At 38.4% G+C, this 12,071-nt stretch overlaps 2 long non-coding RNA genes across 2 annotated transcripts; one reads left to right on the top strand and one right to left on the bottom strand.

Annotated features, from left to right (window-relative positions):
* The first annotated feature begins 446 nt into the window (after positions 1–446).
* On the top strand, positions 447–1,484 carry LOC107834902 (uncharacterized). The gene is made up of 3 exons (XR_001660736.1): positions 447–843; positions 1,140–1,279; positions 1,454–1,484. It is a non-coding gene; the product is annotated as an uncharacterized LOC107834902 (long non-coding RNA).
* Positions 1,485–8,614: 7,130 nt separating this feature from the next.
* LOC107834901 (uncharacterized) lies at positions 8,615–9,986 on the bottom strand. Its single transcript, XR_001660735.1, has 2 exons — positions 9,125–9,986; positions 8,615–9,015 (listed from the first exon to the last, which is right to left on the bottom strand). It is a non-coding gene; the product is annotated as an uncharacterized LOC107834901 (long non-coding RNA).
* Between the last annotated feature and the right edge of the window lie 2,085 nt (positions 9,987–12,071).

The raw sequence follows: 12,071 nt of genomic DNA on the forward strand, positions 1-12,071 counted from the left end.
AATGAATTGGCAGATCAATATGCTAAGAGTGCAGCAAAAAGGGATAATGTTGAGGTAAATATCAAAATAAGCAGAAATGAGGTCAAAGGTATTAGTAAAATATATTTTAAAAAGAAATGGCAGGAATTATGGGATAGAGAAGAAAAGGCAAGATTTTATTATAGCATTCAAAGAAAAGTAGGGGAATGTAGGGAAGGTAATAGAAATAGAAAAGAAGAGGATGTTATATCCAGATTAAGGTTTGGGCATACGGGGCTAAATAGTACTTTTAAAATAATTAATAAACATAGTACATGGTTGTGTAGTTATTGTGGAGAGTCAGAAACAGTGCGGCATGTTTTTCTAGATTGTAATAAATACAGTCGGGAAAGAGAGACATTAGTCAGAGAGTTAAATAGAAATAAAGTAAATTTAGATATTAAAAATCTGCTGCAAAGGTCCTCTGAAGATGTAATATTTAACAGCATTTTTAGTTATCTTAGGAAGTCAGGTATTATGGGAAGATTATAGTGATAGGACATCTAATCTATACTTCAGTCTGGAAGGTGGCGGTAATGCACCTATAAGTTGTTTGCCAACCGCCAAAAAACCTAAAAGAAGAAGAAAAAAACTTGAACGCAGGAAAGATAACAGACGCTGTTCAAATTCGCCATTTTTACTCGCATAATATTGTCTTAAAAGTAGAGAGGGCCTTGACAATAGTTACTAATTTTGGTATATTCAAGCTGGTGACGTCCTAATCCGAGTTAGACGACAACACAACGGGACAATAACCGATGGAAATGAAATGTGTCACAAAAGGAGCCCGGAGGGACGAAGGCTGCTAAGTGTTGCTAGCTGGTGGTAAGTTTGCTTATTAATTATCTTCATTTAATTATAAACAGTGCAGTAGAGATATATAGCTTACGTTGGTTTCTTAAATAATTATTTTATCAATTTTATTGTGACTTGTATGATTGTTACTATAGTAATCATTCAGCTTCATGTTATAACTGTATGTAGGCTGTTTGTTGCGACTTATACTTTAATTCATAAACTAACCTGGTTTTAATTAAGCTCCATAAAACAGAGAGACTTTGATATTGTGAGGTTGTTCTAACTCGTTCATCAATGTTTTTATCTTCAACATATGTTTGCAGTCTAAGCAAATGAAGATGAAAGAGGAAGCCAGAGAAATCTGGTGTTAGAAACCTGAAGACTTTCCTGTCTCAGAAGAAGCTCTGACTCCACCAGATCACCAACCAGCTCTGAGGATGAACCTCCACATTGTCTTCATGATGTAAGTTTGTTTTTTTCAATGAGGAGCTAGCTACATTTTCAACAACAAAAACTGCTGTGTTACCAACACTAAGTGCTTAATAAACATGATTTGATTTAACGATAACTGGACAGAATTTTTCTCCTTATTAATCTAACATTTATCTTTCTTTTTTTATTTGTTGTTGGCTTTCAGGGCCCTGTGATGGACTGGTGACCTGTCCAGGATGAACCCTGCCTCTCATCTGATGGCTGCTGGAGATGGGCACCACCAGCCCCCCTCACCACCCTGCAAGGATCAGTGTGTTCAGATCATGGATGGAAAGATTTTAAGGTAGTTTGTCTCCTTAAGTCCAGACTTAAAACAGCTTCATAGTTATTGCCAACATTAACTGACTCTATGACAATGCTGACTATTTTTTTTTCTACTTCTAACATAAACAGGCAAAGAAGACACCCGGAAATGTTTTTCCACCCCAATCATCCTGTCCCAATCATCATCAGTTCTTATGATATCACATACACAGCGAGTCCACAACGTCTTAAAATTGTAAGTCTTATTTTATTTTTTTTTTTTATTGATGTGTAAACTGATAATTTATGTAAAGTTCATAAAGTTGTGAGTAAAATTTGACAATTTTAAAATGGCGGTAATAAAACAAAATATTTGAATTACCTTGGGCATCTTGTGTAATTAATCTTTCCATATAATTTTAGCCTAAAACAATGTAAGTACTATAGTGTAGTTATGCATGTCATGTACAAAATAGGAAAGTAGGAATAAAGACTTTCACGAGTAATTAAAATTATAGTTTATCAATAGCAGGAAATCAAAAATAAAAGTTAAGTGTAATTTAAATACATTACTAATATATTAATAGTATATTAAAAATATATTTAAAATATATAAAATATATAATTTTAATGTAATTCTGAGAATTATTACACTCAAAATATAATTATATCAAAATATAATAAAGCTCTGAAATTTTATATTTAAAAAGTATACTTTAAGTACACTAAGTACACTTGAAATTGTTCCAAAAAAGTATGCATTGTATACTAAAATATACTATTAGTTGTAATTTAATACTATTTAAATACTACTAAAGTATACCAAGCACAAAATTAGTTGTTCCAAAATAGTACAGTTTAAGTACATTGATAAAAGTATACTAAAGTATATTAAAATTTAGTATACTAAAGTACCCTTTTTTTTTTTTTTACTTGGGTGGCCAAGCGCCGAAGGTTCACTTAGGGACTGTCAGCAAATTACTGAACCAAACACTCTTGTCAAACAAATGCTAATAAATGCCATGAACTGTAACCAACTAATTGTCGGTGCTAATTCATGCTTTTACATGAGACACAATATCATCTATAAAATTTTAAAATCATGTACAATATTTTCAATAATTTTACTATTAAGTAATATGTTTTCTTCAATAGCTTCCAAGTCATGTGACCCATGAACCCAGAACCAGTGTCAAATTGTTCTAGTATCCTGTATAGATGAGGCACAGTAATTTGTTTCCTAATATGACTCAATTTTTTTATTTTTTAGCAATTTTTTTGTCAAAATTTAGTATTTTTCTTCAATAGTTTCCAGGTCTTGTGACCCACTGACCCAGTACCAGTGTGAAGTTGTTCTACCAGTCTGTATAGATGAGGCACACTCATTTATATTTGATTCGAGTCCTTTTTATAATTTAGGTATTTTTATATTAGCTTCTAGGTCATCAATTAATCAATTAAATTTTATTTGTACGTCACATTGCAGCACATTTCACCATCAAGGCATTTCAAAGTACTTTATGTAATAAAAACACAAAAACACAGAGTCATGCAACATAGAATAAACAATCAAAACATTACATCAAGTCGAGAGCTATCATGAAATTCGTAATTTCTTACGTTTCAAATAAAACTCTAAACAGGTGGGTTTTTAGTCGAGATTTAAAGGCTCTCAGTGTTTCAGCTGTTTTACAGTTTTCAGGAAGTTTGTTCCAAATTTGTGGTGCATGGAAGCTGAATGCTACTTCTCGTTTGGTTCTGATTCTGGGTGCAGAGCAGAACCAGAAAACCTGAGGGGTCTGGAAGGTTGATACAACAGCAGATCTTTAATGTATGGTGGTGCTAAAATGTTCAGTGATTTATAAACTAACAACAGTATTTTAAAGTCTATTCTATGAGCTACAGGGAGCCAGTGTAGGGACTTTAAAACTGGTGTTATGTGAGAACACAGCCAGGAGTTCTCACTAAACTGTGACCCAATTACTCGAAATCAGTGTAAAATTGTTTTAGTAGACTGGAAAGATGAGATACTCTCATTTTTAATTCATTTTGGCCTATTTTATTATTGTTTAGGCAATTTTATATTTAAAAGAATATATTTCCTATTTTCTCTTCACCTCTCCATAGGCTGCCACCTTATCATGATGAAAGGGTTTGAGTGTCAAAGTGACTCTAGGAGTTATGCTGTCAGGGGCGTCATACCCCTTGTAGGGTCACCCACTGCTAGAGGTCGTAAGTCATGAACCAGACAAAGAGCAGCCCAAAGACCCTGTAGGAAGAGCACAATCAATGGATACAGTGTCCCCTCACCTGGACGCAGGTCACCAGGGCACCACCCTGGAGCCGGGCCTGGAGTTGGTGCTCCGTGGCAAGCATCTGGTGCCAAAACACATGGTGTCTGGCCAGGCTCAGCCCAAAGTGGGTTCACCTTCCAATGGGCTCACCACCTGTGGGAGGAGCCAAAAGTGCTGGGTGCAATGTGGGATGTTAGAAGGCCGAGGGAGGGGACCTTGGCCATCTGACCCTGGGCAATAGACTTTTTATCACTGGGCATGGAAAGTCACCTCTCTGGTGGGAGCCTGAGCTGGTGTGTGAGGTTGAGAGGTTCTGACTAGAAATAGTTAGTCTCATCTCACCGTATGACTCAAGATGAGAGCCATGCGTTAATTAATGGAACATTAATTAACAATCTGATAATGTAAGATAATGATAATGTAATGTTTCAGTTGTTGGATGAGTTTCTGTAACTTTGTATTTTTGTGTTTTTATTGTGTAAAGCTCTTTGAAATGCCTTGTTGTTGAAATGTGATATATAAATTAGATTTTTGGATTTGGGTGTTTTCTGTCCGAGGCCACGTTCTGCACAACCGGGGTTCTGAAGGGATACATTTTGGTGGCCTTGGGATCACACCTCTGCTTTTGGCAGATGATGTGGCCCTACTGGCTTCATCAGGTCGTGATCTACAGCTTTACTGGAGCAGTATGCGGTTGAGTGTGAAGCGGCCGGGAGGAGGATCAGTACCTCCAGATGGCCAAGGCCATGGTCTTGAGGTCAAAAAGATAGAGTGCCTTATTTGGGTCAGGGAAGATTGATCCAAGTGGAGGAGTTTAAGCATCTTAGGATCTTGTTCATTGTTGGAGTTCATTCATTTCTGTCTCTGTTCACCACCCATGTCCGTTAACCAGTTTCAGGACCTGAACAGAACCACTCATTGTAAATTACCTTGAGAAATAATGAGATTTGATTATATATAAAAACAAACTTTGATGCCAAAAGATGATCAGATTTCACAAGCCATACTTATCATCCAAATGGAACATCATGCTTCTTATGTTACATTCACCGTTCAGCGCTGGGGCTAAGTGACAAGAAGCCAAGTGAGGCAAAGATTGTAGCAAGTTTAGCTTTTTATTCATCTCTGGAATCTGTACCCTCCCTAAACGGTACTTTGATCAGTTTCAGTCTGTTTACATATGACTGCCAGCAGTCACATAAAAACATGGTTATGTATGCTGCAGCGTGTTAAGAGGCTAAAAGAGATGGAGGAAAATACAGAATCCATAACATCAAGAATGAGGGCAAAATGGAACAGGAGATCAATAGACAGATTGGCACAGCGTCTGCAGTAAAGTGGGCGCTGTACCGGTTTGTCGTGGTGAAGAGACAGCTAGATCAAAAAGCAAAGGTCTCGATTTGCCAGTCGATCTCCGTCCCTGCCTTCATTTATGGCATAGGCTTAAGGGTCTTGACTGAAAGAACAAAATCACAAACTAACCGCCAAAATTAGTTTTTCCATAAGGTGTCTGGGCTCTCTCTTAGTGATGGGATGAGAAGCTCAGTCATCCAGGAGGGACTCAGAATAGAGCAGCTGATTTTTCACTTTGAGAGGAGCCAGCTGAGGTGGGTCAGGGATCAGATTAGGATGCCTCCTTGACGCCTCCCTAGTGAGGTCTTTTGGGCACGTCCCACCAGGAGGAGGCCCACAGGAAGACCCAGGACATGCTGGAGGGACGATATTTCTCTGCTGGCCTGGGAACACCTTGGGATTCCCCTGGAGGAGCTGGAACAAGTGGCTGGGGAGACGGAAGTCTGGGCCTCTGTTGACCCCGCAACCCGACTGTGGACAAGGGGAAGATGATTGATTGATTGATTGATCAAAACATTGATTGTGTTTATGGGTCTTAAGACCCATAAGTTAATTGGGTCTTACTAACTCAAAATAAATGTGAAATTATTCTACTAGACTGGAAAGGTGGGGCACACTGATTTTTATTCCATTTAACACTTTTTATTCCTTTTCAGTTGGTCACATGAAACTTAAGCTATTAAACACCAGTCATATTTTTTAATTTGTAAATTTAAATTACGTAAAAAATGGAAAAAGACCTAAAATGGGGTAAAAATGAGGGTGCCTCATCTCTAATGCTTTGTAAAACAATTTCAAAGTGATTTTGAATCAATAGGACACAGGTCTTGGAAGCTATTGCAAAAATATACACAATTTTGACTAAGAAAATTGCTAAAGAAAATAAAAAAGCATTAAAATGAAAAACAAATGACTGTGCCTCATCTATAAAGGATACTAGAACAATTTCACACTGGTTCTGGGTCAGTGGGTCACAAGACCTGGAAGCTGTTGAAGAAAAATACTAAATTTTGACAAAAAATTGCTAAAAAATAAAACAATTTTGTTATATTAGGAAACAAATGACTGTGCCTCATATGTACAGGGTACTAGAACAATTTGACACTGGTTCTGGGTCCATGGGTCACAAAACCTGGAAGCTACTGAAGAAAAACCTTAAATTTTGACCAAAGAAATTCCTAAAAATTGGGAAATGGCAAAAAATGTAAAACAAATGTCTGTGCCTCATCTATAGAGATTAGTATAATTAGTTCAAACTGATTTTGAGTCAATAGGTCACATGACCTAAAAGCTATTGAAGAAAAACCCTCAATTTTGACCCAAAAAAATTTTTTAAAAATGGAAAATGGCTAAAAATGGAAAACAAATGCCTGTGCCTCATCTGTAGAGACTAGTATAATAATTTCAAAGTGATTCTGGGTCAATTGGTCAGATAACCTGGAAGCTATTGAAGAAAAACCCTCAATTTTCACCAAAAAATTCCTAAAAAATGGAAAATGGCTAAAAATGGAAAACAAAAGTCTGCGCATCATCTATAGAGACTAGTAGAATTATTTCAAAGTGATTTTGAGTCAAAAGTCATATGACTTGGAAGCTTTTGAAGAAAAATTCTCAATTTTGACAAAAAAAATTCTTAAAAATGGTAAATGGCTTAAAATGCAAAACAAATGTTTGTGCCGCATCTATAGAGATTAGTATAATTATTTCAAAGTGATTTTGAGTCAATAGGTCACATGAGCTAGAAGCTATTGAAGAAAAACCCTCAATTTTCACAAGAAAAATTAATAAAAAATAAAAATTGAGTGAAAATGGTAAACAAATGTCTGTGCCTCATCAATAGAGATTAGTAGAATTATTTCAAAGTGATTCTGAGTAAATAGGTCAAATGACCTGGAAGCTATTGAAGAAAACATTATATTATTTAATATTAAAATTTTTGAAAATATTGTATATGACTTTAAAATTTAATAGATGTTATTGTGTCTCATGTAGAAGCATGAATTAGCACTTACAGTTAGTTAGTTGGTTACAATTCAAGGCATTTATTAACATTTCTTTGACAGGAATGTTTGGTTCGGTAATTTGTTGATAGTCCCTAAGTGAACCTTCGGGCGCTCGGGCCGGGAGCGGTGGAGACCCGCTGGCCGACATTAGCGTTTATAAATCGGATCAACCTTGAGCAAAACGCCGGTTACTCCGCGGAGCTCGAATCTCGAATATCCAACTTGAAACTAACTTCTCTGCGGTTATTTACCGACACTTGTTCTATGAACTGCGGGTATAAGCTTTATATCGACTGGCTAATATTTGAGGAAAATAGAGAGGGGATGCAATTCTCGGCAGGCATGCGTTTCTCGGCATAACGCCTGTTCTCTTGCCCATTTTATAGAGTTAATGATAAAATTACCATATAAAATTATGGTATCACCCATGGAGGGATTCTTTAACTTAGTTCATTTTTCAGAGGGATACAAAATTAGGCTATTGTGATTTTAGTCATTACATGTTTATAAGAGCTATATTCTGTTGTCCTTCCATGGAAGCAGGCAGCTTTCAAACGGACAATAAAACAAGTTTTAATATAAGGTGCTGCTTTCACATGATCACAAAACTGCCAAAACATATGCACAAAAATCACCAGACAAGTGAATCAAAGCAACGTCATCAGCCGGTGTAACGCTGAACTGATGCAGTGAAGCTACCGAGAAACTAGTAGCAGGAGAACGGAGCTGCGCCAAGAAGCTACAAACACTGAATAGGAGAGCTGCCATCAATACGGTTACAGCCAAGCATGTTTTAATGTTACACAGTACAGTTTTAGCAAGTTGCTCAAAGTCTAAACATTTATTTTTGTGCATTTAAGAAGTAGTTTACCTTCGAACAAACGCCCACCAATGGAATCGCAGTGCCCCCTGCCGTCCTCTGAACGCCCCCGCAGTTGAGAAATGCTGGTTTAACAGCTACAGTCTCAGATCAACACAGACCTCCGGCTCTGTCAGCAGTAGAAACAGCAACATTATACCCGATAACAGTGGCGCAACTACACATTATTCAGGTGGATGCGAAAACATAAATCGGCGCGCCAACCCCCCCCCAGGGAAGGAACGTCAGGGTGAAGGAGCGACGCTGACCAACCCCCCGTACCCCCCGAGGCGATGATACGTGAAGTGTGAAAATCGCTACATTTACCTCATGTGCGAGAGGTGAAGGAGCGTGAGGCGCGCTGACGTGCTACGTTCTCTGACGTGAGAGAAAGAAGCAGAGAGCGTAAAGCAAGCAGAGAGCGCAGAAGCAAACGGGATTGTGCTGAAAAGAAAAGACAGATAAGAGAAATTGACCACTCGTAGCTGATTTTCTCTGTCTAACACGAGTTTGTTTTTTTATTTCTGGAGAAGGAGCTTTTCCCATATTTTTTCTCTCACCCTGACTGCGTTCGGGATCATTCTTTTTGTGTTGTGGAACTGGACTTGGTGAGTTGAAAGTGTATTTTGTTTCTTTTGTTTCTTTTTTAAGATAATGTATTTGTTAAACATTTAATTAATTTAAATGGAAAGCTGAAGCGGAGGCTGATCAGCGGAGGCGTTGGCTGTTGCTCTTGGTGCTAACAGCAAGTCAACTGAAAGTCAACAGGAGTAACAGCTGATCCGCTGAAGCTAACAGCTGCTCTTGTCAACAGAAATTCAACCGCTTATCAGCAGAGGAGCTAACTGTTGCTAACTGTCGCTCTTTGTTGGCAACAGGCTTTTTTTTGTTTGTTTGTTTTGTTTGTTTTCGTTCGGCTGGGATTTGGACTAAGGAGTCTCGGATCATCGCTGAACTGGATCTTCCTAAGGAGTCTCGGATCATCGCTGAATTGGATCTTCCTAAAGAGTCTCGGATCATCACTGAACCGGATCTTCCTAAAGAGTCTCGGATCATCGCTGAACTGGATCTTCCTAAGGAGAACGAGATGGCGAGCCAACCCTGGAGCTAAAGACCATCAAGTAGGAGCTACGCCTTCTGCTGGACATTGCCAACCCTGCAACTTGGTATGACCTGCCTATGTTGTCGTGCGTATTAGCAGTGGGTCACTGAAACAGAATTAACTGTTGGATCATCGGAAGAAACAAGACATCAATCTGAAGCACAGTTTGATCTGTCCTTTCTGAATTGTTCTGCTGTGTTGTTGTTTTGCTGTTATTGTTTTTTTTTCTCTTTTAACTCCTTAAGGGAAACACCAAAGAAGTAAAAATAGATTAAACAGATTAAAACAAACTGTAAATCAAAATAGATAAATAGTATTAACTAGAACCTAAATAGAACTATAACCTAGGTAAAATAAATAGTATCCTTAACTTAGATTTATAAAATACTCTGAAAGAAACTGGAAACTATCTTTTTCTTTTTTGAATTTGTGTCATTGTGTGTTAATTGTGTAACACTGTTGTTGTTTATTCTTTTATTGTTCTTTAAACTAATAATAAGCCGGCTGTTTTTACTTAATTTTCTTTGGTCTGTGGTCATTAATTCAAACTACACTTCTCACTACTCCAGTAGCCGAACCTAGCTCTGGTCTTATTACAAATTTATTAACTGTAAACACATAGCGAGTGTTACACATGGATTTCATTGATAAGTAAAGGTAAGACAGCAATAAGATTTTGTTTAGTTTTTTTAATGAAATATGCGTTTTGTGGGCTACAGTTTGTATGTCTAAATAATTCAGCAAAGTAGCCGTGGTAGCTAATCTACGACAGCAATTATTTATTAATAAAACATTAAGCCTAAAACGTACTACAACAGACTAAATATTCTGTTCTGTGTGCAAAATTCTTCAATGTTTTTTTGGTGTTAAATCCTAAAACATGAAGTGGCATTGTCGTCAGTTGCTATGGCAACGAGTCTGCGTGTGTGGCGAATACCTCTTTCCCTTTGCTGTGGATCATAGCACGAAATTAATACATACATTTCTAAGTTTCACTGAGTTAATGTGGCTACGGATGACATGTAAAAGAGTAGTCTTTTTGCCTCCCAGCGTTGTATGCCTGTGCAAAATTTCCATCCAATAACATGCATGGTGTCTATATAAGTCGTAAGTCAGTGCCTCACCAGCTGTGAACCTCACCGCACGTCACTGAATGAAATGCATGCACTGCTAATTCTGCACAAAAATATCCGTTCATCCAAAGCCAACCCAGATAGCACATGATGTTAAATCAACATTGAAAAATAGTTAGAATCATTGATTTTTGGTTGAAGACGACAAATGACGGTGGATCAACCATCAAACAACCATCCACCTCCAGCCAAGTAACCAATGTTGAAACTGTGTCATTGAATCAATGTTGTTTTGTGATTGAAATCTAATGACTGAAATGCTGATGTCTGATCAACATCTGATCAATATTGAATCAATGTCAGCTGTTTTGCCACTCCCCTTCCTCCTTTCCTCCTCATCAGCGCTCTGGGTCAGAGTATTTTATTACTGAGCGGGGGTTATCACATTTAAATTAACCACTGCAGAGGATAGTCGGTGCTGATTCCTTTCTGTACATTTTCTTACTTGTTCATAACAATTCTCACTGACTGTGTGTGTGTGATATATTGACACAAAAACATCTACAACTTACTAAAAGGAGTGGAGTGGTCCACCCCCACCGTTTACATGAGTGGGATGTTCTAAACACACAGCTGCTTTGCTGTTGGCTTGTTGGCAAAAGATGTTAATTCAATGTTGAATTATGATCACAAAGGTTGCATGTATGGTTCAGGTCAACGACAGAAGCTGGATCAACCATCAAACAACCATTCAATTCTAGCCAATTAACTAACGTTGAAACTGTGTCATTGAATCAATGTTGATTTATTGTCGATATCCATTGATTGAAATGCCAACATCGAATCCAGTGTTTTTCAGCACCGGTCCACCAGGCACACAGCCCTGCAAATTTTAGGCATTTCCCTAATTCAGCACACATGATTTTAATTGACACTTGATTAACAGGGTTTTGCTGAACTGAAAACATGCAGGTCAGTTTGCCTTGAGGATAAGGTTTGGGGAAAAACTAGTAATCAAAGCGTTCAATCAATGTAAGGTGTTTTTTGCACCCCTCACCACCGCCTGCCATTCAAACGTCCAACCCCCTTCCCTCCACCCGCCAAAGACACACACACACCTCTTTCCCCCCACCGCCCTCCCCTCACCTGGGCCCATCTACCCCTCAATTGGGTGAAACAACTTTAATTTTAAGTGAGGGTTTTTCATTTTTCACATTTTATTTTTTAAAAGATTTTTTTGGCTAGTGGCCTTTATTTGATAGTTAATTGACAGGAAGGTGGGTAATGCAGCAAAGGTTGCCAAGGTCAGGAATTGAACCTGCAACAGCTGCGTTGAGGACTAGGGTCTCAATTGTGGGTTGTGCTTAACCCCTGCACCACCACAGCACAACCCCTTTTAGGTGAGGGTTAATCACGTTTTAACTTAAGCACTATGTGTTGACAACACTGAGTTGTGATTCCGTTCTGTACCCAGATTCACTAGCGGAACAAGTCAGCGTTGGGCCGGGGGGCGGGGCTAATTACTGGGCCCCTAACGAATCACCAGGCCCCTGACGTTTATCGCCTGCGCTACCAGAAACTGTTGAGCGAGGGGCGGGGAGGTTGGTCTGCGTTTTTTGTTTGATCTTTACCCAGGAAACACATCGGCTAAACCGTGAGTGAAACGGTCACTGGGACTAATTAGTATATATTCCATTGAGGGAAAGTAACTTTAACATTAAATAGACCTTTCTCAACAGGCGGTAGACTTTCTCAGTCTATAATCAGACATTTAAGCGACTTGAAACCGCACCCCCAGCCCCTCCACAGCTCTGCGCCTGCCCAGATTGCACATGA

Source organism: Poecilia formosa, unplaced genomic scaffold, assembly GCF_000485575.1.
Source record: "Poecilia formosa unplaced genomic scaffold, Poecilia_formosa-5.1.2 Scaffold834, whole genome shotgun sequence".
In the NCBI taxonomy this organism is placed as follows: domain Eukaryota; kingdom Metazoa; phylum Chordata; class Actinopteri; order Cyprinodontiformes; family Poeciliidae; genus Poecilia; species Poecilia formosa.